The sequence below is a fragment of the Herpailurus yagouaroundi genome, unplaced genomic scaffold (assembly GCF_014898765.1).
Source record: "Herpailurus yagouaroundi ecotype Mexico unplaced genomic scaffold, PumYag 569, whole genome shotgun sequence".
Taxonomy (NCBI): Eukaryota; Metazoa; Chordata; class Mammalia; order Carnivora; family Felidae; genus Herpailurus; species Herpailurus yagouaroundi.
Window position 1 is genome coordinate 1,077,323 of NW_024412786.1, and position 19,725 is coordinate 1,097,047.

A 19,725-nucleotide genomic window follows, 5' to 3' on the forward strand; every position below is an offset into this window, starting at 1 on the left:
AACAGGCTCCAGGCTCTGAGCCATCAGCCCAGAGCCCGATGCGGGGCTCGAACTCACGGACCGCGAGATCGTGACCTGGCTGAAGTCGGACGCTTAACCGACTGCGCCACCCAGGCGCCCCAGCTTTTCCCATTTTTAAGTTAGAACTGGCTTTAGAATTGTTTTTCCCCTCAGTGGAGGAGAACTTGGGCCTTAATCTTTATCCCCAGGCCCTGAAATGACTGACTTCTGTTTTTTGTTTATTTGTCGGTTTGTTTGTTTGATGGCATAGAATTTTCTCTGTCTAGGGAATTTTCTTTCTTTTCTTTTTTCCTTTTAATTTTTATTTAAATTTTAATTAGTTGACATACAATGCAGTATTGGCTTCAGGAGTAGAATTCAGTGATTCATCACTTAGGAAATTTTATTTCTTTACAAGTACTTTCAGGAATGAGTATTTGTTCCTCCCTATTATCTTCCTAAAGAGCTCTGAAACCTCTGGGAGCCTGATAGGCGAGAATACAATTTGAAAACTGGCATCCAGACACCTGGGTGGCTCAGTTGGTTAAGTATCTGACTTCTGATTTTGGTTCAGGTCATGATCTCATGGTTGATCGAGCCCCATGTCAGGCTCTATGCTGACAGTGCAGAGCCTGCTGGAGATCCTCCCTGTCTCCCTGTCCCCCCCCCCCCCCCCCCCCCGCCCCATCCTCTGCTCACTTGCTCTCTATCTCTCAAAATCAATCCATAAACATTAAAAAGAAAACAGTATCAGCGTGCATTGAGCTATAGCACTGATTGAGTGGGAGGGGAGATCAGGCTTGACAACCAACAATTGAGAAATAAAAGGAAAAATATTTAAAGTGCTCCCTGTTCACAGCACTGTCATGGGGGTTCTAGATGCAGAGTTTGAGGAATCCTTTCCAGGTCTTCCCCAAGAGCATCCTCTTTTGTCCTTTTGTTAGGGATTTATTCTGACTTCATTTCCATGACCTGAGTCCTGAGCAGCTTTTTTGACTTTATGTTTAAGTTCTCTTCCCACATCACCTTTGCTTGTCTGTTAGACCTGCCCCTAGTTTCCAGATGGGGAGGAGACCAGGGAGGCTAAATGGTTTATTTTTCAGTGAGTCTCGCTGGGTTGGCTTCCTCTTAATGCCAGCATCGCATGACTCCCCACAGTTGGCTCAATGGGGGTGCATCCCCATTCGCTGAAGCCCCAGGGTTTAGATAGATCCTGGCAGAACTCGTGAGCCTCGCTAGAAGTGAGACCTGGGATCTTCAGATCTCTCCACCCGTGGTTCTTCTGAAGGAAAAAAACAAAAAAGTCACAGACTTCTAGTAAATTGGAGGGATTAGGTGGACTGTTAACTTTAGTTCTTGGGTTTGGTCCCACCTTGGACTGTGATTTGTGTTTTTTATCTCTCCTACTAGATAATCAGCTCTTTTGAAGTCTGAGCTGTTTTTATCCTTTTCTGTGTACCCTCTTCCCCCAGAGTCTTGGAGTGCTTCGTGCAAGGTCATCTCTCAATTGTGAAATAAAAAGTCAGAAAAATTATAAAATGGGCATTATTTACTTACAGCTACCCTTGGGAGCGTGTGTCCGTACTGATTTGTAAATCCGACCTCTCTCTGTCTGGTTTTTGGACACAGAAGTCACAAGTCTTCATTTGTGTCTTAGTAGGTGTAATAATGACTACAGAGAACAGCTTTTTCAGGACGAGGGGATGAGGAGAAAATGAACTCTGTTACTGGGTTGTGTTAAGAACCCAGAGAGGAAAGTGCATGGGGAGAACCTGCTGCCGAGGAAACCCTGTCTGGCTTCCTGAAGCAGGGACCAGAGCCAGGAAGCAGGCCCTCCTGGCTTTGGGGGAGCTCCGTTCTTGCCTCTGACACACAGCATCTCTGGCTACATAGGGGCTTCTGGTTCAGTTGGCCTCATCCTCCCCTCTTTTGGATGGTTGAACAGAGAGAGGTACACTGAGTGTTGGGGATCTTGTCCAGAGTTGGACAGGTCATGCGGTCCGTATCAGAAGGCTGGAGTTATTTATAGTGGGAGAAAAGCGCAGGAGCGTGGCACAGGAAGAACTCATTTCACACCACCTCAGCGCCCGGTGATGATGAGAACCCAGATTTGTCTTGGAGCGTCTCAGGGCAGATCAGTTGCTTTTCTGAATTGACCAAGAGCTATGACATCCGGGCAGTGTTTTCCAGGACCGATGTGGGCAGGGCAAGGATGAGATGGTGGAAGACCGTTTTCTCCTCTCTTCTTGATTCCCTGGTCTTTGTGACTCAGTGTGAGATCTCCACCTGACTTCTGAATCTTCTGTTTTGGAGCCCCTGCCCAAGGCCCTAGCCGCGCAGGGTGGTGGCATCTGGACCTGCTCGACCGGTCTGCTTGGCCCCCCTCCCCCTCCCCTTACTCTGAGCTGGGAGGCTGAAACCGCTGCCTGGGGGCTTTGCCAAGCCAGTTTCTCCTCATGGGGCGCCTGCCCTGGCAGTCAGGTGGGGAGCTCCCACCCAGGAGCTCCCAGAGGAATCAGGCTACTGGGGGATCGGGCTGCAGGGTGGGGGAGGGGGGTGCCACACACCTACCAGCATTGTGTCTCCTCGGCACTGCTCACACCCAGTGTGCAGGGCCCCGGGGCCTGCTGGAAATAGACTCTGTGTCATGGTGCCTTTCCCTGTGCCTTGTAGCCACGCTCCTGGTAGGCAAAGAGGCTGGGAGGGTTGAGGAGCTTGTAAATTGTGGGTAAATGAAGTCTAGGGGGAGGGAGAGGGTCCTTCCCTAGGGCACACTATGTTTCTAAGTCTGGGGGAGTCACCTGGGTTAACTTGAATTTGTTTTCAGCCCTAGGCAGGAGACATTCTCCAGTGTGTGAGCCTGGTGTCCAAGGCATATTAGATGAGGTTGACTTACGGAGCCAGACCGAGGTAGCTTGAGCCGATATAAGCCAAGGTCAGGATGTCGTCTTCGGGACGTGCGGACCATGCCCACTTCCTGCTGCAGTCTCAGGGATGGGGCTGGAAGGCCTACGAGCACAGAGGCACCGAAAGCCCTCAGGCCTCCACAGGGCAGACCCTCCCTTTTATAAGTGGGGGGAACACAAATCCCGAGAGGGTGGATGACTCACTCAGGGTAATATCATTTGTTTGCGGGGGGCCGTGTCTAGGGTCACCCTCCCGGGGACCTTGGCAGTATACCCGCGTCGCTTCTGCTTCAGAGGCATTCCCGTGGAAGGCCTGTGTAGGGGCTAACCTGCAGACCTCCTGGCGGAAGGGAGGCCGGGAAAGGACAAGTGGAAGGGCAGCAGGCCCCGGCTCCACACAGCGGAGATGAGTTCTGAAATCCTGCCAGAGACTTTGGCCACAGAGGTGCCAGAAGCCGCAGGGAACGGATTTAGGGCAACGGGCACCAGCATTATAGTCCTGACCCGGGTTGGAGCCCAGGTGTGCTGAGAGCTATCAGGTCGGGAGACTCCGGAAAAAGCAGGAGGACCCTGACCCTGACTTTTCCTCGTGAATCAGGAAGGCATTTACGGAGAGCCTGTTAGGTGCCGGGCATGCCTAGGCACCGAGGGCACAGAAATGACCCCAGTCCTGGAATTTCCCCCTCAGGCCGCTCTCTCAGCCTTGCGTAACTGAACAAGGCAGCCACCAAGAGTTGTGAAGTGTAGGCCCTTCCCCAAGCAGTGAAGTCCTTGCACCAAGAGGCTTGAAGTTCTGTGACAAGGACCTTGTGAAGTCAGAGGGATGGAGCAGGGAAAGCTCTGGAAGTGATGTGTGAGCCGTGGAAGGATGTGTGACCAGGCAGGAGAATGGGAGTGGATGATGGATGGAAAGTGTCCCAGGCGGTGGGAGGCTGTAGCAAAGGCCTGGAGGTCTGAGAGAACGTTCTACATTTGAAGACAGTTGGCTGGAGCCCAGAGTGAGACCCTAGGAAGGGACGAGGGCCAGGCTGGAGCTGCAGGTAAGGAAAGGGAGCCAGCCAGCTCATTATGCAGCCGAAGGAAAAATCCAGAAACCGTGTGGGTCTAGTCTGAAAGTCAGTTGTATGTATATACATACGTATACGTACGTAGACATTTTACACACGCGTATACACACACATAACGTGTGCACACAGATATATAATTATTAGTCATGTGTGTATAAGGGGTACTTTGAAATTGAAGCCGTCACTTCCTGTTGCCAGTGCTGGGTGCCCTGCTGAGATTACTGCTGGCTCCCCCCACCCCATGTTGTAGAGGGAGAGACTGGACTGGTGTTTTTATGTGCTGGTGCGGGTGGAGAGGAGGCTGAGGCTGTGGTCCTGGTGGGATGACTCTGGCTTTGACTTCGGAGCAGCCTGGCCAAGGACACTTGGAGCTTCTTCAGGCCCTGGGGTCAGGACCGATTTCCCTTTTCTTTGGGGGGAATGACTCACGGGCCATCGCTGCCACCCGAGGTTCTGCAGGCTTTCCTGAGGCTGTCTACGTCAGCCAGTGGGCCAGTGTTGAGAAAGAGGAAGTACCTGGTGGCCGTCCCTCCTGCCTCATATTTCTGTCGCTAAACAGCACCTCTCCGTGGCAGCCTTGTGCTCCGCTCCGCTGCTCCGGCGAAGGAGGAGCTCTTCCCTCCCTGTGGGAGGGGCTGTCATCTGTGGCTTCTGCTCTACCCTTGGTCACAGATTAGCTTGTACTACACAGCCAGAGAGAGTCCACTCCCTTTCTGCCTGTCATCAAGTGCTCGAGTGGGAGACCTTAACTTACAAAGTGGTAGAAATGGCCATGCTCCAGACTGCAGGGTTCAAGGCACAGCCGGGGAAGCGTGTGAAAATTGACCTAAGGTTAGAGCTTGGTGGGCTGTCCGCCTCAAAGGTGTAATGGGACAGCGTTTTGCTTCTGACCACATATGGACACTGCCCTGCAGACAGCTGGGCTGTCCCCTCTCCTGCCAGGGAGTGAGTTTTGTTCCAGTGCCAACCTGGCTTTTACTGTTTCCCTTCCTGTCTTTCCCCAGGGACCATGAACCTGCCCACCCCCTGTTATGTTCTAGTTCTGATGGGAGTACCATTCAAAGTTCTTGGCAGGAGACCAATTCACTTCTACCCGTGTTGGTTTCCCCTCCTTTTCCCAGTGTGTTTGATGTGCACGTTCCCCAAAGTTCCTTCTGCAGCTGGTTGGCTCTGTAGTACCCAGAGATTGGAGCCTGCCCACGGGGGCAACTCCGCTGCTTCCCTCCCTGGTTTTAGGGGCGGGGCTTGAAAATAGAGGATCATACTCTCCCTCCTCTCCCTCCTCTTCCTCCTCTTCCCCCTCCTCCCCCTCCCCTGTCCCACCCCCAACACTGCCAACCAAACTGGAGTGACCGCCTCAGAGGCTCCAAGCAGCCTCCAAGCGGGACTGAGCCCGGCTCATCGCCCCACATGAAGGCAGCTATCTGGAGAAAGATTAATGCACGTGTGAGTATGTGAACTCCGGAGCACGTTACCAGCTCCGGCCGGCTCTCTGTGGCAGGTGTGGACTCACTCTGGGGTTAGGGAGACCAGGACTCCTTAAGAGGAGATGGTGACCCAGCCAGGGGTGTGTCTGCCCAAGGCCCACCCCCTTATCTAACACATGGGGAAATGGAAAGCACTTCTGAACACCCCAGCTCTCCAGAAGAGCTTGATGGATGGTTCGGGGAGGATATTCTTGGAATCCCTTGCAGCACAATATCCCTCTTTTCCCTGAGCCAGGTTTCTTAGTTCCTCAGCTGGACAACTACCTTCAGTTTTCGTAGGAGGGGGTGTATCTTCCCTGACCTCGGCACGATTGTGAGCGGAAGGTTAGGAACGGTAGCTGCTCTCCCAAATGGAAACATCTTCTTGCTGCTAAGGCTCAAGTGCCTGAGGCAGAGACCAGACCAGAGTAGCCCAGGCTTGCTGAGAGGGGAGGATTGGTTATTTAGGGGCTGTGACAAATGGCTTTGGAGAGGAGCAAGGGAGAGAGAATCTCCTTTCGCAGAGCCTCTCTGCAGCATAGCTGTCCAGAGTTTAGACTGCCTGGAGCCACAGGCTCAGGTGCTGACGGCTCTCCCCTCCTCCTTTCTGTGTCTTGCGGCCAGTGCTATCATTGTCAAGTTGACCCTCTGATTACGGAGGATGATCCCAACATGGTCCCCCGGCTCCCTGCTGCCTGAGCCCTTCTGCCCTGGAGTTGTACCTAATTTGTCTTCAAATTCTGACTTTGAGTGGGGCAAGAAATGGAAGAAATGGTCATAGGAAGTTGTGTTTGGGTGGTTTGACTTCTGATTGGGCTTTAGGCATCTGAAAACTGAGTGCTTTTTTAATCCAGATTTCCCTTCGAAACCTCTCTCTGTGCACAAACCCTATACCTCAGACAATTCTTGGCTTGGATATGAATTTAGTATGGGGGTCTTCCCGAGGTCCCGTGTTGTCCATCCCTCTAGTCTCTCCCACTGCCCCCCCCCCCCAATAACGTTAACCTTTCATGTAAAGAACGTTGGAAAAATTGAGTACTGTCTCAAGGTCACTGGATCATAAGTGGCATTTGGCATAGTTAGCTGGTTTGGCATTTGGTGAGAGATTTCTGCTTTATATTTGAGCAAAAGATTTCTTGGCGGGAGGCCTCTATGCTGTGTTGCCAGTGCTCGCTTGCCCTGTGTACAGGGTTTGCCCCCTTCCCTCCCCTGGCGGGTCGTTTTAATCCTCTTGCCTATAAACAAGTGCAGTTTTCAGAACGTGTGTGGGGCCAGCTCACATGACCTTGGTTATCTCCTCATGGGGTAACCAGCATCAGCTTTAGATACCATGGTCACTTGACGTGGCAGAGCAGAGCTGTCAGTAAAGAGGTGGAGACGCCAGGAGGACGCCTGGGTTGGCCGGGGAAGGTATGGTGGTCCCCCCCACCCCCGCACCCCCGCCCTTACTCAGTTTTGCTTTCTGCAGTTTCAGTAGCCCCTGGTCACCCTCGGTCCAGAAGCAGATGATCTTCTGACCTATCGTTGGAAGGTCAGTAGTAGCCTAACCCTGTGTCACAATGTCTACATCCTTCACCTCATTTCGTCTCACCACGTAGGCATTGTATCATCTCACATCCTGACAAGAAGGGGGAATACAGTACAGGAAGGTATTTTGAGAGAGCACATTCACATGACTTCTATTACAGTATGCTGTTTAAATTGTTTCTTTTTATTATTAGTTATTGTTGTCAGCCTCTTACTGTGCTTAGTTTATAAATCAGACTTACCATAGGTGTGCATGTATAGGAAAATTCACAGTATATGGTTGACCCTTCAACAGCGTAGGTGTTAAGGGTACTGACCCCACAGAGTCAAATCTGTATGTAATTTTTTGACTCTCCCAGAACTTAACTACCTGCAGCCTACTGTTGACCTTACGGATCATATGAACAGTTGATTAACCCATATTTTGTATGTTTTATATGTAATATAGTGTATTCTTTTTTTTTTTTAAAGTTTATTTATTTATTTTTTTTTGAGAAGAGAGAGACAGCGCATGAGCGGGGGAGGAGAGAGAAAGAGGGAGACACAGAATCCGAAATAGGCTCCAGGCTCTGAGCTGTCAGCACAGAGCCCGACGCGGGGCTCAAACTCAGCGACAGCGAGATCGTGACCTGAGCCGAAGTCGGACGCTTAACCGACTGAGCCACCCAGGCGCCCCAAGTGTATTCTTAACAATAAACTGGAGAAAAGAAAATGTCACTAAGAAAGTCATAAGAAAAGGGCACCCGGATGTCTCAGTCGGTTAAGCATCCAGCTCTTGATTTCGGTTCAGGTCATGATCTTGTGGGTTCGTGAGTTTGGAGTTCCTTGCAGCGAGGAGCCTGCTTGGGATTCTCTCTCTTCCTCTCCCTCTGTCCCTCCCCCTCCCCCAGCGTGTGCACCTGCGTGCTCTGGTACGCACCTGCGTGTTTTCATGGACACACACTGTGTCTCTCTCAAGATAAATAAGTCAAAAGAAGAAAAAATACATAGTACTGTACTGTGTCGGAAAAAAATCCGTGTATAAATGGACCCGCGCAGTTCAAGGCTCAGCTGTATGTAGGGTTTGGTACTGTCTGTGGCTCCAGGCATCTACTGGGGGTCCTGGAGTATATCCCCCGTGGATGAGCAGAGACTGCTGTCAGTGGGGGTGGGGGTGTGATTCCTTAGTGGGGAGCAGTAGGAAGAGTCCACTCCCGTGGGGTAAGAGTGAGAAGCAGTTTCGTTCCTTCTTGCTTTTACTGTTCCTGAATTCCTACTTCTGGTGTCTCATTTATCTTTCTCCTGTATCTCAAATCCTGGCTGCGGGGGGCCCCCGGACACGCAGCTGTTTCAGGAAGCTGCCCCTGAGACAGATGCAGGCTCCTTCATGGATACAGAACCCGGCACCGAAAATCCCATCTTCCCAAACAGTGATTTTGTTGTGTTGTGCGAAGGACAGCTGGTGGTGGGAGCCTGGCCGCCACAGAAGGCCGCCGAGCCTCTGAGCCAGAGGCGCCCAGGAGCCGGGGTGCAGCTGCATTTTCACCGCGGCCGCCCCCCACCCCCCACCCGCCCCATGCAGGTCTCCCTTGCCTCACTACTGAAGAGGCAGCACTCAGTGCATAGCAGGGACTCTGGCCACACTGTGTGTGAGTTGTGTCTGTTTCTTAAATATCTGTCCCATTTCTCCTTGTGACTGTTGACTTGCAGAGGTTCATGTATCTGGAAAATTTTGGGAACATTGCTGACATCGTATACCTCGGGAATCGTGGGATATACTCTGGATCTTCCTAGGGTGGGATCTGTGTGTTGAATGTGCTTCTTACCAGGGGAGAGCAGAGTGGCCTTTTATGGAAGGGATAAAACAGTTGAGCTGCTGGAGCCTTCGCTGGCTCTGCCAGAAAAACCCAAGTCCAGGCCGTGCCAACAGATGACCAGAACGTGGTCTTCATCTCAAGAGCTCTCCCGGGCCAGTTTGGAAAGATCTATCTCTTTTTGGAGATAGAGAGCATTTTTGATGAACATTGGGTAAAGAAGTTAAAGCCAAAACTCGTATCTTTTTCTGGTAACCTACAGAGTAAGTTGAGAAAGCATGTGGAATTATAGTGATAATAGCTAGCATGTCGTGAGCGTGTATTACATGCCAGGCATTGTTCTAAGTATTTTGGATGGGGTTTGATATTTCGACAATTCTGACCTCATACCTTTTGTTTTCTCTTGGTAGGAACCCCCTTATGCCTTTGGGGTCTTTGTCTGTGGTGGGTGCATGGACTAGATAGAACAACAGAATGAGCAGCAGTGGCCTCTTGCTGCCCGGCTAGCTTCATCTGATCGGAGGTATCCTGGGTGGCATTTCCCCCCCAATCTTCAGATCTTTGTTTAGGCCACCGTGCCTGTTGGCAATAGGGCCGCCCTTCGGGATTTGTGGGGGAGGGTCTGTTTGCCTTGGTAGGCACCCTTTCTTCCCTGCCCTCTCTAGGTGAATTCGGAGGTGAAGAGCTAAAGACTTGACTGCTTGCCTCCTTCAGAATAACCAGCATTCTCTTGTCTGCAGTCTGTGCCCGGCAGTGGCCCCTTTCTTCTCCAGCACCACCTGTTAATCGGGGGTGGTTCTAGTTCCCGAGGGCTTCCACCGGCACTGAGCTAATCCGTACCAAAGAGCCCTCCTCCCAGGTTCGTGTCAGAGCTCAGAAAGCTCAGACTCTTTCCTCGGACTTTGAAAAGATGAATTAAAGTGTAAAAAAGTGCTTTTTAAGGAGGCACTTGTAATGGATAATGGCTGTCATTTCATTTACTATATATACACTCTGCTCCCTAGGTCAGCCCCACCAAGTAGGATGCCCTGAGTAGAGCTGCCATTGCCGCCAGAGGAGGAGCAGTGTTTGGCTTTAGGGGACACCTGGGCCTAAAGTTACAAGCTGACATGTACACAAGCGTCCCTGAGAAACTTTCCAGCCTTCTCCACCTAACTTTATATATATACATATATATTTTATTTTGGGGAGAGTGCGAGCAGTGGAGGGGCAGAGAGAGGGGGACAGAGGATCCAGAGCGGGCTCTGCGCTGACAGGCTGACAGCAGCGAGCCCGATGTGGGGCTTGAACTCATGCACCTCGAGATCATGACCTGAGCCCACGTTGGACGCTCAACCGACCGAGCCACCCCAGTGCCCAGTCCACCTAACTTCTGACAAATGAGTCCTCTTCCAAACATCTGGCCAGCTAGCCAAGGCACCTGCCCAGGTCATGGCCACTTAGTAATAGGGTCCAGCAGTCCCAGGGTTGAGGCCATAGTGGCAGCAGTGGGCCCAGTGACTTTTACAGGAAGTACATCCCCAGCTTCAGGTACCAAACAAAGAGACTGTTCTAAAGAACACTGGCCCCGGATGTGTCAAGGGACGGTCCCAGGTTCCCTTTTCTTCTCTCTCCAACTGGAACTGGAAGTTCTCCTACCTGGTCTTTCGTAGTTATCCCTTCTCTCCTAGAAGGCAGTACCCGCTCAAAATTCCTTTTGAAACTCCAGCCTCTTTTCTCACCTCTGCCTGGGTTCATTTCGCATTCCCTCCCTCCTATGCAAACATGCCGGATGCTTTGAAGCCCCCTCCGCCAGCTCAGGTCCTCTTGTTTTAGGCCCTCACCCAGGGTTTGAAGGTTACCGAGCCTTGGTTTCTGCCGCCCGTGCTGCTTGTGGGGAGCAAAGATACGTTCCTGGGTCCCGAGGTAGAACTGAGTTAATTTTCCTGTTCTGGACTATGGTTCGCATCTTACGTACGGATAACCCACTACTTCAGACACAATGGTGGGCCCTCACAAGCCGGCCTGAGACAGCCACCATTTGTTCCTTCTCCGAACGAACGGAACTTTTGGTAAGTTGGAGATCCCTTGGCTAACATGCTGCAGCAGGTTTGTTTGCATGTGCCTTGTGGAAGCGCTCTCAGTTTGTAGTGCTGTCGCATCGTCTATTAGAAAAAGTAAGTTGTCCTTCTGGATATCAAGTGACAAAGACAAAAACACAGACGCCACTTCCCACCCAGAAAGGTGGTCTGAGAGCCACACTCGCTCCCGTGATTGCTCTAAGGGACAAGTGAGTCCAAATTCTTAATTTTAGCTGATTGGACTCATTGTCAGGAGGCGCCGGAAACAGCTCGGCGGCCCTCACCCGCTTGCGTTCCTGACAATCTGCTGGAGGAGGAAGATGACGCCTTGGTCTGTGAGCGGGCGCAGCCCGGCTGGGGTTTGGTTTGCTCGTGCAGAGAGCGGCCGGTTGGATTTTTGATGGTCCTGTAAGTGGAACAGCCACACGGCAGCCCGGCCAGGTGGGAACGGTTTCGAGGCGGTGACAGCCTTAGGTGCTTTCTCTTACTTCTTCTCCTGCGTGAGCTCTGACCCCTGACCGTGGTGACTTCTGGGGCAGCAAGCGTCAGCCCGGTGTTTTTTCTGATACTTCCTCCTCCTCCTCCTCTTCCAACACCCTCTTTGAAACCGGAGGAGTAGGAAGGCAGTCTTTTTTCCACTTCCAGGGGAAGCTGCAGTGGAAGGAGGCACATGTCTTATTCAGCACCTTCCAGTGTGGAGCTGGAACTGGACAGGACCCAGAAGGCCTGTTTCCCAGCCTGGGGCTGGATCTGCTCCTCAGCAAAAAAAAAAAAAAAGTTATAAGAAAACCATGTTGGAAACGGCAGAGACAAGGGGTTAAATCTGCACCCAGGTAGAAAGGCTGTTGCATAAACGCTGAGAGAGGTTTTTTGTTGTTGTTGTTGTTGTTGTTTTTGTTTTGTTTTGTTTTTCTTTTTTAAGATCTCGTGCTTCTTTTTTACTTTGTGTTGGCAAAAACCCCAGGAGAAGATGGGAGATTCTGGGAGGAGATGATTATGCCGGGTGAGTCAACTGAGCTCCCCAGCTGCCGTTTTTAGTTCCTTTGCTTTTCTGTAACAGGAGGCAGCTTGGGGAGGGGTGGGGGGGGGCAGGGGGGAATGCCAATTTGTGCAGCAGGACAGGAGGCAGGTGTGTATGGGTGAATCGTTTTGGCATTCTGGGGTTGACAGGGCCCTACAGTCATGACGTTGGTCCAAGGAGGAAATATTAAAGCAGAGCTGTCTGAGTGTGGCACACAGTAAGTGTCCCCTACGAGTCACGGTCACCTCCCCAAATTGGTAGCTCTTAGAATGGCTCGAGCTGCATCGCACCGCCCCAGCAAGACACAGTGGTTTTGATGGCCAAGCGGTGGTGGGATTGAATGTGAAGAGGCAGAGAAATGGGTCTTAAGCGGGAGGGCCCAGTGGTTGTTGGGCATCAGGAAGTTTGGAGGAGAGGGCTCCCCCTCTGTGGTGAAAGGAAGGCTCGGCCTGGTTTGAGGGGGTCGGGGATGGGAGCGTGTGGGCGTCGGCCGTCCCATCCCTGGCTGTGCCGGTATTCCGAGTCTGCCTCCAGTTCACCTTGGTGACCACCTTTACCTCCAGCTTTGGGTGAGGAAGGAGCACCGAGGGCCTCGTCACCGCCTGAGAAAGCCTGTTAATGGAAAGAACACTCCATAGATGTCCTCCGTTCTTGGGAGAGGGGGTCTTGTGGCTTCCTGCCCGCTTGGATGTTGTCTGCAGAGGACACAGATGGGAGTTACTGGTGTGGGTCCCAGAGACCGTCATGAAGATGCCCCCACACATCTCCTCCTTTATTCATTCATACGCACGTATTCATTCAGTACCTATCGAATACTCCTGCTCTGTGCTAGAGGCATTGTTGTGGGCCGTGAACACACCAGGGCCCTCCCTTCAGAGCGTTGTCTGGTGGGAAGGCCAGACGGTAGCCAGCAACTTCAAAGGGCAGCAGCTGCCTTGAAAGAGGAGAAAAGGGTCTTTGGCAAGAGGTTCTGATCTTCCTTCTGCCTTTGTCTTGGCTTCCAAGAGGGTGGCTGTAAGGATCAAAACCTGGCACCGTTTTTATTCCTCAACTATTTCAACGTGGGCCAGCCGGGCACAGGCACCCTTAGGCACCCAGGGCGTACGAAAGCGAGCGAGACGCCGTCTCTGACCTCTCAGAGCTCCGGGAGGTTCAGGCGTGGAGACGCACGGTCACAAGAGATGAATGGGTACCGACAGGGCGCTGTGAGAGCCAGAGAAGGGAGAGATCACTCTCTGCTGAGAAGGTGTTGGGCTGATTCTTTGAACAAAAGGATTTGGGCTAACCTAGGGATGAGAGCGTGTACTGCCCTGGATCCCTTCAAAAGAAGACGTTACGTGATAGCTGGAGCCTTGCCCTTGGTGTGCGTGCGCCTGGGTGGCGCTTACACACCACGGTTCGAACCGTTCCCAGCCGGCAGCCAGAGTGGTGGGGCTGGGGTCCCACCGCGGACCTGTGACTCCCCTTCCCACCGTGCCGCGTCCAGCCGGACAGCGTGCCACACAGAAACAGAAACTACTAGGCAAAGGACGGGAAGGAAGAGGGAGGCCCGGACACCTCAGCCGCACTGGTTGGTCTCCATCAATCCTCTGTAAAGTGAGCCAAACCCTTCTGCTGCAGGCTGTCTCCTGCCTCCCCCAGAGCCCTGGGCTGCTGGCAGGCTGACTCTCCTGTGATATGGAGGAACTTGTTGGTCTCCATGGTTACGGGAACCCACTGGTACGGGCGGCGCCGAGTGGAGTGTGAGGCTGGCAATGAGAGCTTCCCCCAGCCCTTGGCACCATGTGGTACTGGTATGTCGGCTGTTTCTTGGACCTTTTCTGGGAGGAAGGAGTTAAGGAACCCATGAGGAAGGGAAGAGCAGGCACACCTTCCTCGTCTTCTGGGCTCCTTAGAGGCCGGAGGCGTGGCTGCCTTCTCATTCACCCGCTCCCCTTGGCAAGAGTGGTTTTATGTTAGGAAAGAGGGTCCTTTTGCCCGACAACCCAGCTGTGGTAGAAATTGGACTTTTCCTTATTCCAGAAGCAATACCAGCTTTACTGCGGTGGTGTTTGTGGTCAAGTCTGTAGCGATGACAGATGACAGCTCTTCTCAGGGCTCAGAGGACTCCTTGAGAGGGGAAGCAGGTTCCTCCCCGAAAGTAAAATGAGATTGTAGGAAACGTTGTCAAGACCTCGCTGCACAGTGGGTGCTGTGGTCCACACTGGCGTGGGTTTCTTCATTTTGTCTTCATGCCGATCTTGTGAAGTGGGTGCAGCTGGTGTCCACATGTCCCAAACGAGGAAGCTGAGATCTAGAGAAGTCAAGGAATCTTGGTCGTGCTCGGTGAACTAGTAAGGAGCAAAGGCAGGGCTCCCGCCCCAGACCCGCCTGGAGCTCTGCCGTGCTCTCCCGCCTCCTTTGCTAAGTAAGCAGAGATACTGTGGTGAATCTACTAGACAGTTCCCTCCTCTAAACTCCTAGAAGGCAGGAACCAGCTCTCTCTGAACTTTGCAACTGGCCCTGGCTCCAGAGGTAGGCACTCAACAGAGGCTTGCTGAGTCAGCAGTGGTAACTGGGGACTGAGATCGAGCCCAGGACCCCAGTGAGCAAATTCTCAGGGATGAGGTACTGGACGCTTGCAAAGCTCTGGTTGCTCAGTAGAATCCACCTGTTTGGGGAAGAGCCCAGCATTTCAAGTGGCTGCAAAGGCAGGAGATTTGAGGCACGCTCATGGCATTGTGGCTCTCGTGTGTGAAGGGGAGCGAGCTGGAGGTGCTGGGTCGGTGCTGACCTCTTCGCAGGCACATGCTGCTGACCTCTGCCGTGGCTGCTTTGAGGCCTCCAGGCCGCTCCCTTCCTGGCCCAGGCCACAGTGCTGGTCTCCCTGCCTTGGGGTGAGACTTGCAGCTCAAAGAGCTAAAGGGCAGCGAACCACCTTGCTTTTTGACTTTGTGCTTCCGCCGTAGGCTCCCGCAGGTCTCCTTTATGGGGGAGGCACCTGCCGTGGCCGGAAAGAGGGAGCAACCTTTTGACACGGCACCACCTCCCTTCCACACCAGGGCATTAAGGGAACATGGGGGGGTCCCCCTGGGGGAGTAATTTGGGGGTGAGGAGGACGCATCCCACCTCTCTACGGGTCAGTGCTTACCGAAGCCTTATACGATGCCTCCTACCCACAATGCTCCTCTGGTTTATTGACTCTTGGCAGTTGAGGGTGACAGTTGCTCAGGACTAAAGGATGCAAGGAAGGCTCCTGGATGCAGTGAGGGAGGAAGGGTGAAAGAACTAGCGACTCACCACGTCCACGTGACTTGCCAGCTCAGTCATACCCATTTCTCCCCAGCCTCTGTGTTAGCTCGGTACTTCCTCAGTTTACAGAACCCCTTACTGCTTCCCACAAACAGGATTGAGGAAACAGTCCTTCTGTCACATTACAAAACCCTAGGGACTAGAAAAATGAAGCCATTTGATCCTGTCTGATCCTCTGAGTGGTCGCAGGCAAGCCCGAGCCGAGGGTCCAGAGGGGTGAGAGCAGGGCGTGCTACGGGCCCCCCTGGGGACACCCTCACAATACCCTGTGGCAATGGCCTGAGCCAGACACTGGCTTTCCTGCTGCCCTAGGCATCTCTCCCCTCCTCCTAGCATGGAGAGGCAGAGCCAGGGACTTACCTTCTTTGGGGGGAAATAAGACAGATCAGGCATCAAGAAAGGTTGATGAGAAGCCAACAAAGGGGACCGTGAGGAACAGGCAAGTGGTGGTGTGGACACGGAAGCCCTGGGCTCCAGTCCCGCTCTGTGCTGGGAGGCCATGGGACCTTGGGCAAGTTTCACACCTTCTGTGCTTCAGTTTCTCACATGTAACGTGAGGATGCTACCTATAAGGGTGGGGAGCGTAGGAAATACGTGGCAGCAGAAGGTAGTGTCAGAAACATCAAATCTGTTGGCCAGGGCTCATGTGTTAGGTGAACACTGAGTAGTGTGGTCTCCCTGGGATCTGTGCTCAGGTGCTGGGCGGGGGGGGGGCGGCCGCACAGAGGAGCCTTCGTTTGCCCTTCCATAGAGGGGTTTATGGCCTACCAGCATGAGATCTCTCAAGAGTTTCTTAGTGGGAAAGATCCTAACCGGAGAAATGGAAGGAATTCGAAGTAGATCTGGGAGCCAGAAGAAAGGTGTGCCCAGGACTCAGAACTCAGACAAGGGGGGTCTCCAGGAGCCCCATGTTAAGCAGGTGCCCAGACAGCAGGGCTTTGCAGGGGGAAGGCATGAGCTCCAGCATCCCTGCTGCCTCCAGCCCTCCCAAGTTCTTAAAACAGTATCGTTGGGGTGGGAGGGGGGCGGTGATGGAGACTACCTGGAGGTTAGGCAGGAGCCTAGGGATGGACTCCCAGAAGCAGGGCTGGAAGGGACTCAGAGGGACATTTGGTTGGTTCTCCATCTTTTGGGCAAGTTGTAGGATTAAATGCCTCGTTCTGTATCAGTGACGAAGGTTTTTAGTCTAGAACCCATCGACCTCTAAAGGGGCTTCTTCACGGGGTCCCAGAACTCCCTGAAATGATGTCCAGAATATTTTATGTCTAAGTGGATTATGCGTTTTCTCAGTTAAACACTGCTTTTTGTGAAGCAGGAGGTCCATCTGCCACTGTTGGATTGCTGGTTTCTGCTTAACCCCCGCCTTGTTCTCCGCGGGTAGTTTGCCGGTCCAGCAGCAAGGCTGCTGCTCTCTGGGTCGGCACGCCTGATTCACGCACACGCCTCCCAGCCAATTGGAGCCCCTACCCAGGTCCCACCTGCTGCGGGTGAGATAAGGACTTTTATGACCGCCCTGGCTGGAGTGAGGCTCCTCACCCTCTCCCAGCTGTTACCCGGCAAAGCACCTTGGGGAGGGTGGGGCAGCCCGCTTCCGGGGAGGGGGAGGGGAAGGGAGAAGGAAGTTGATCTAAACCCGCCTCTTTCTCTCTCTCTGTCTGCCTTCCTTCCCCTTCCCTTCCTGCCCCTTTCCTCCCACCTTGCTCCCGGTGTAGTGTCCTGGGACGGCGTGCATTTTCTGGCCACGGGGCCCTGGCCTGCGGGAAGCTGTGGGGCTTTTCGTCCCTGTTGCTCTCCTTGCCAAGCCCGGTCTCCCTCTGCTACTGGTGGTTTCGGTTGCGACACAGTCCAGGTTCCCAGGCAGGAGCTGCTCGGGCCCGGCTGCTTCACTGTTTTTCACTGAGGAGGTGGTGGAAGGTGTCGCCTGCTTCGGCTGAGTAAGGGTGGCTGGCAGAGCCGGCAGCCCCCGCCCTGGGCCTGGCTCTTCCCGGCCTCTGTACTTTGCCCTCGCTGCCTGACAGGTTCTGCTGTGGGCTCCGCTGAATGGAAGCTGCCGGTAGTCCTTGTCCCTTTCTCCAGCCGGGTATGTTTTCCCCTTCTCTGCTGTAGGATTGCCCCCATCCTCCCTCCTCCCTCCCACCCAAACACAGGATCTTTAAAGAATTGCTAAGTGGAGCCAGGCGCTAGCACAGGTAGTAAAATTCATGGAAAGAGGCACTGGCTGGGAAGGGAAGAGGGGGCAAATACCAGAAGAGTCTCCACGGGTTGAGTCAGCAGGCGCCCCCCAGGGTGAGAGGAGAACCAGGGAGGGTGCGCCGGTGGGAGACTGGGATCTGGGGCGGCCGGCCGCCCGGGGCCAGTGCCCAGGGGATCCTTTTCTTCCTCCCGTGGGGCCCAGGCATACTGTGCCTCTGGCCAGGGAGTGCCTGCTTGTCACCCTTCCGAGTCCTGGGGAAGTCTCAGGACACTTGAGGCCAGGCCTGAATGCCCAGTCCCACAGCATGAGCCGTTCTCGGGGAGCACTGTGCTCGGGGAGAACTGTTGGTAGGAGCCCCCAGCATTAGGGAAGGGGCCCTGCCTACCTGAGTCAGCGCTGGGCCTCCGGGGTGGAGGCTGTCTTCCGGGCGAACCTGGCAACACGCCTAAGGCTGAGTTTGGAGATCCCAGGTTGAAGGGCCCACTGGATAGAAGGCCCTTTCTCTTCTCCCTGGGTTCTACATTCCACCATCTGTTGAGCCCCCGAAGCGGTTCAAGTCCTGCTTCTGAGTCGAGCGTGCTTGAGTAACCTGTGTGGTCTGCCCTTGGTCCCAGATACTGTCTCACAGGGCAACCCCCTGTTCTTTCCAAAAGCTGCCTGAGAGCCATGCTGTCAACTTGCAACAGACATGCTCAGATTTTTAGGGTCTGCCTGTGGTACGCCGTGGGCCAGAGCTTTGGGGATGTCTGGTGTTCCTGCCTTACTGTGAGCAAGGAGGACAGAGGTGGAGGGAAGAGTGTGGATTTAGCGAAACCCTGGGGGCTATGGGGGGCCTGGAAGGGCAGCCAGTCCCCAGCCCCCCACACAGTGGTGAGATCTGGGTCTGCGCTGAGTGGGCCTAGTCAGGACCGTGGAAGAGACAGATGGTCTCCATGCCCTTACCTCCACTTTAGCCTTCAGGGCGGCCACCTCACATGGGGCCTCGGTCCAAGAAACGTTTTCTACTGGAGACTTTCTCTTTTCTCCACTCCCTTTCTCCTTTCTTCCCTTCCTCCCCTGGGCTCTCCTCACCCTGCCCGCCCCCCCCCCCCATCCCTGCTGTGTCTCAGAGAAGAGGCAAAAGGGAGGGACGGCTACGCTCTTTTGAGTCCTGAGAGTTGGGTGATTCGGTCCTGAAAGGCGAGTGGGTGAATTTGGGAGCAGGGGATCAAAGAGCACAGCCCCTGTTCTCTGCTTCTCTGGGTCCTGGACAAGCAGAACCTTCCCTCTGTTCCGGATGCCCGGCTTGGAACCAGCCCTTCATGGCTGTCCTGTCTAGTTGCCTCCCGTGAAGGCTGGAGGTGCTGGTGCAGGCTAGGAGGGCTCCACTAAGAGGTGGAAGTCTTGTTGACAAAGACAATAGTATTTGGGAACTAAAAATAATTGCGATACGGGTCGCTCTTCATGCTGTACTGGATAAAGCATTTTATGTGTGTTCTCTCACCTCAAGTGAAGTTGGGAATATTTTATCACCACTTTACAGATGAGAAAACTAATACCAGTAAGTAGGGGAGCCAGGACTTGAACCTAGTTCCGCTGGGCAGAGCTCCTCGGCCCCCGCTAGACCATCTCCTGACCCAGATGTGTGGAATCACCGTGCACTGGTCATCTTTTGGATGGTTTCCTTCACCCTTTTTACTCTCATCTCCCTCTTAAGGGTGGTGTTGATAATAATAAAGTTAGCATGTGTTGAGTAATTGGCAGATTTAGGATTTGTCTCTGGCATTTGCACTCGTAACCACACCTCTCGACCCCTGAAAGGAGGGAGGTGGATGGCAGGGCCCCTCTTGTGTTTAGTTGACGTTTTGAGGCCCAGTGCGCAGCTGAGCCTGGCGGGGAAAGCCATCCTGTTGTACCACAGTGACCAGCCCCTGGAGCCAGGGACACCAAGAGGGATGGGCAGAGCAGAAGTCAAGAAGGACAGTGGGATTCCCAGATTTGGCTTCAGAGGGGCAGAGGGCCCAAACCTTCAAGTGTACGCTAAATTCCTGTTACAAGTTTTGAGGACTTTGAGTCTGCCAAGTCCTCGGATCCTCAGAAGAGAGGGGAGGGACAAAGTCAGGAGGTGAATTGGTGGTTGCCGAGGACACTTTCCCACCCATCTTCCTCTCGTGAGAGCTGGGGCAGAGGGAAGGTCTCCCCTGTCACGCCCTCTGAGGCAGGCCAGGTAGCGAGCAGACAGTCTAGCAGCACTTGCTGGGAGAATGGGACTGAGAAGAGGTAGGCCGCGCGCGGAGGCCAGACCTTCAGGACCCTGATGGACGGGGCTCAGGGTACCCCTTGGTAGACTGAGCCAAAGGCAAGTACCAGCAGGGCCGAGGAATGTCCTTGTCTCCAAGGGATGTGAATCCTACGGTTGCT

General features: G+C 53.5%; 1 protein-coding gene across 2 annotated transcripts in view; it reads left to right on the forward strand.

The window, feature by feature from the left end:
* The window catches only part of MARK2 (microtubule affinity regulating kinase 2), a 57,175-nt gene that overhangs the window by 19,841 nt on the left and 17,609 nt on the right, over window positions 1-19,725 (forward strand). Inside the window, exon 1 of one of the 2 annotated variants that reach the window (XM_040465944.1) lies at window positions 17,090-17,211. The exons of the other annotated variant lie outside the window; for it this stretch is intronic. The gene's annotated coding sequence lies outside the window, so the exon portion shown is untranslated. Of the gene's footprint in view, window positions 1-17,089; window positions 17,212-19,725 lie in introns of those variants that run through there. 2 annotated transcript variants of the gene reach the window in all.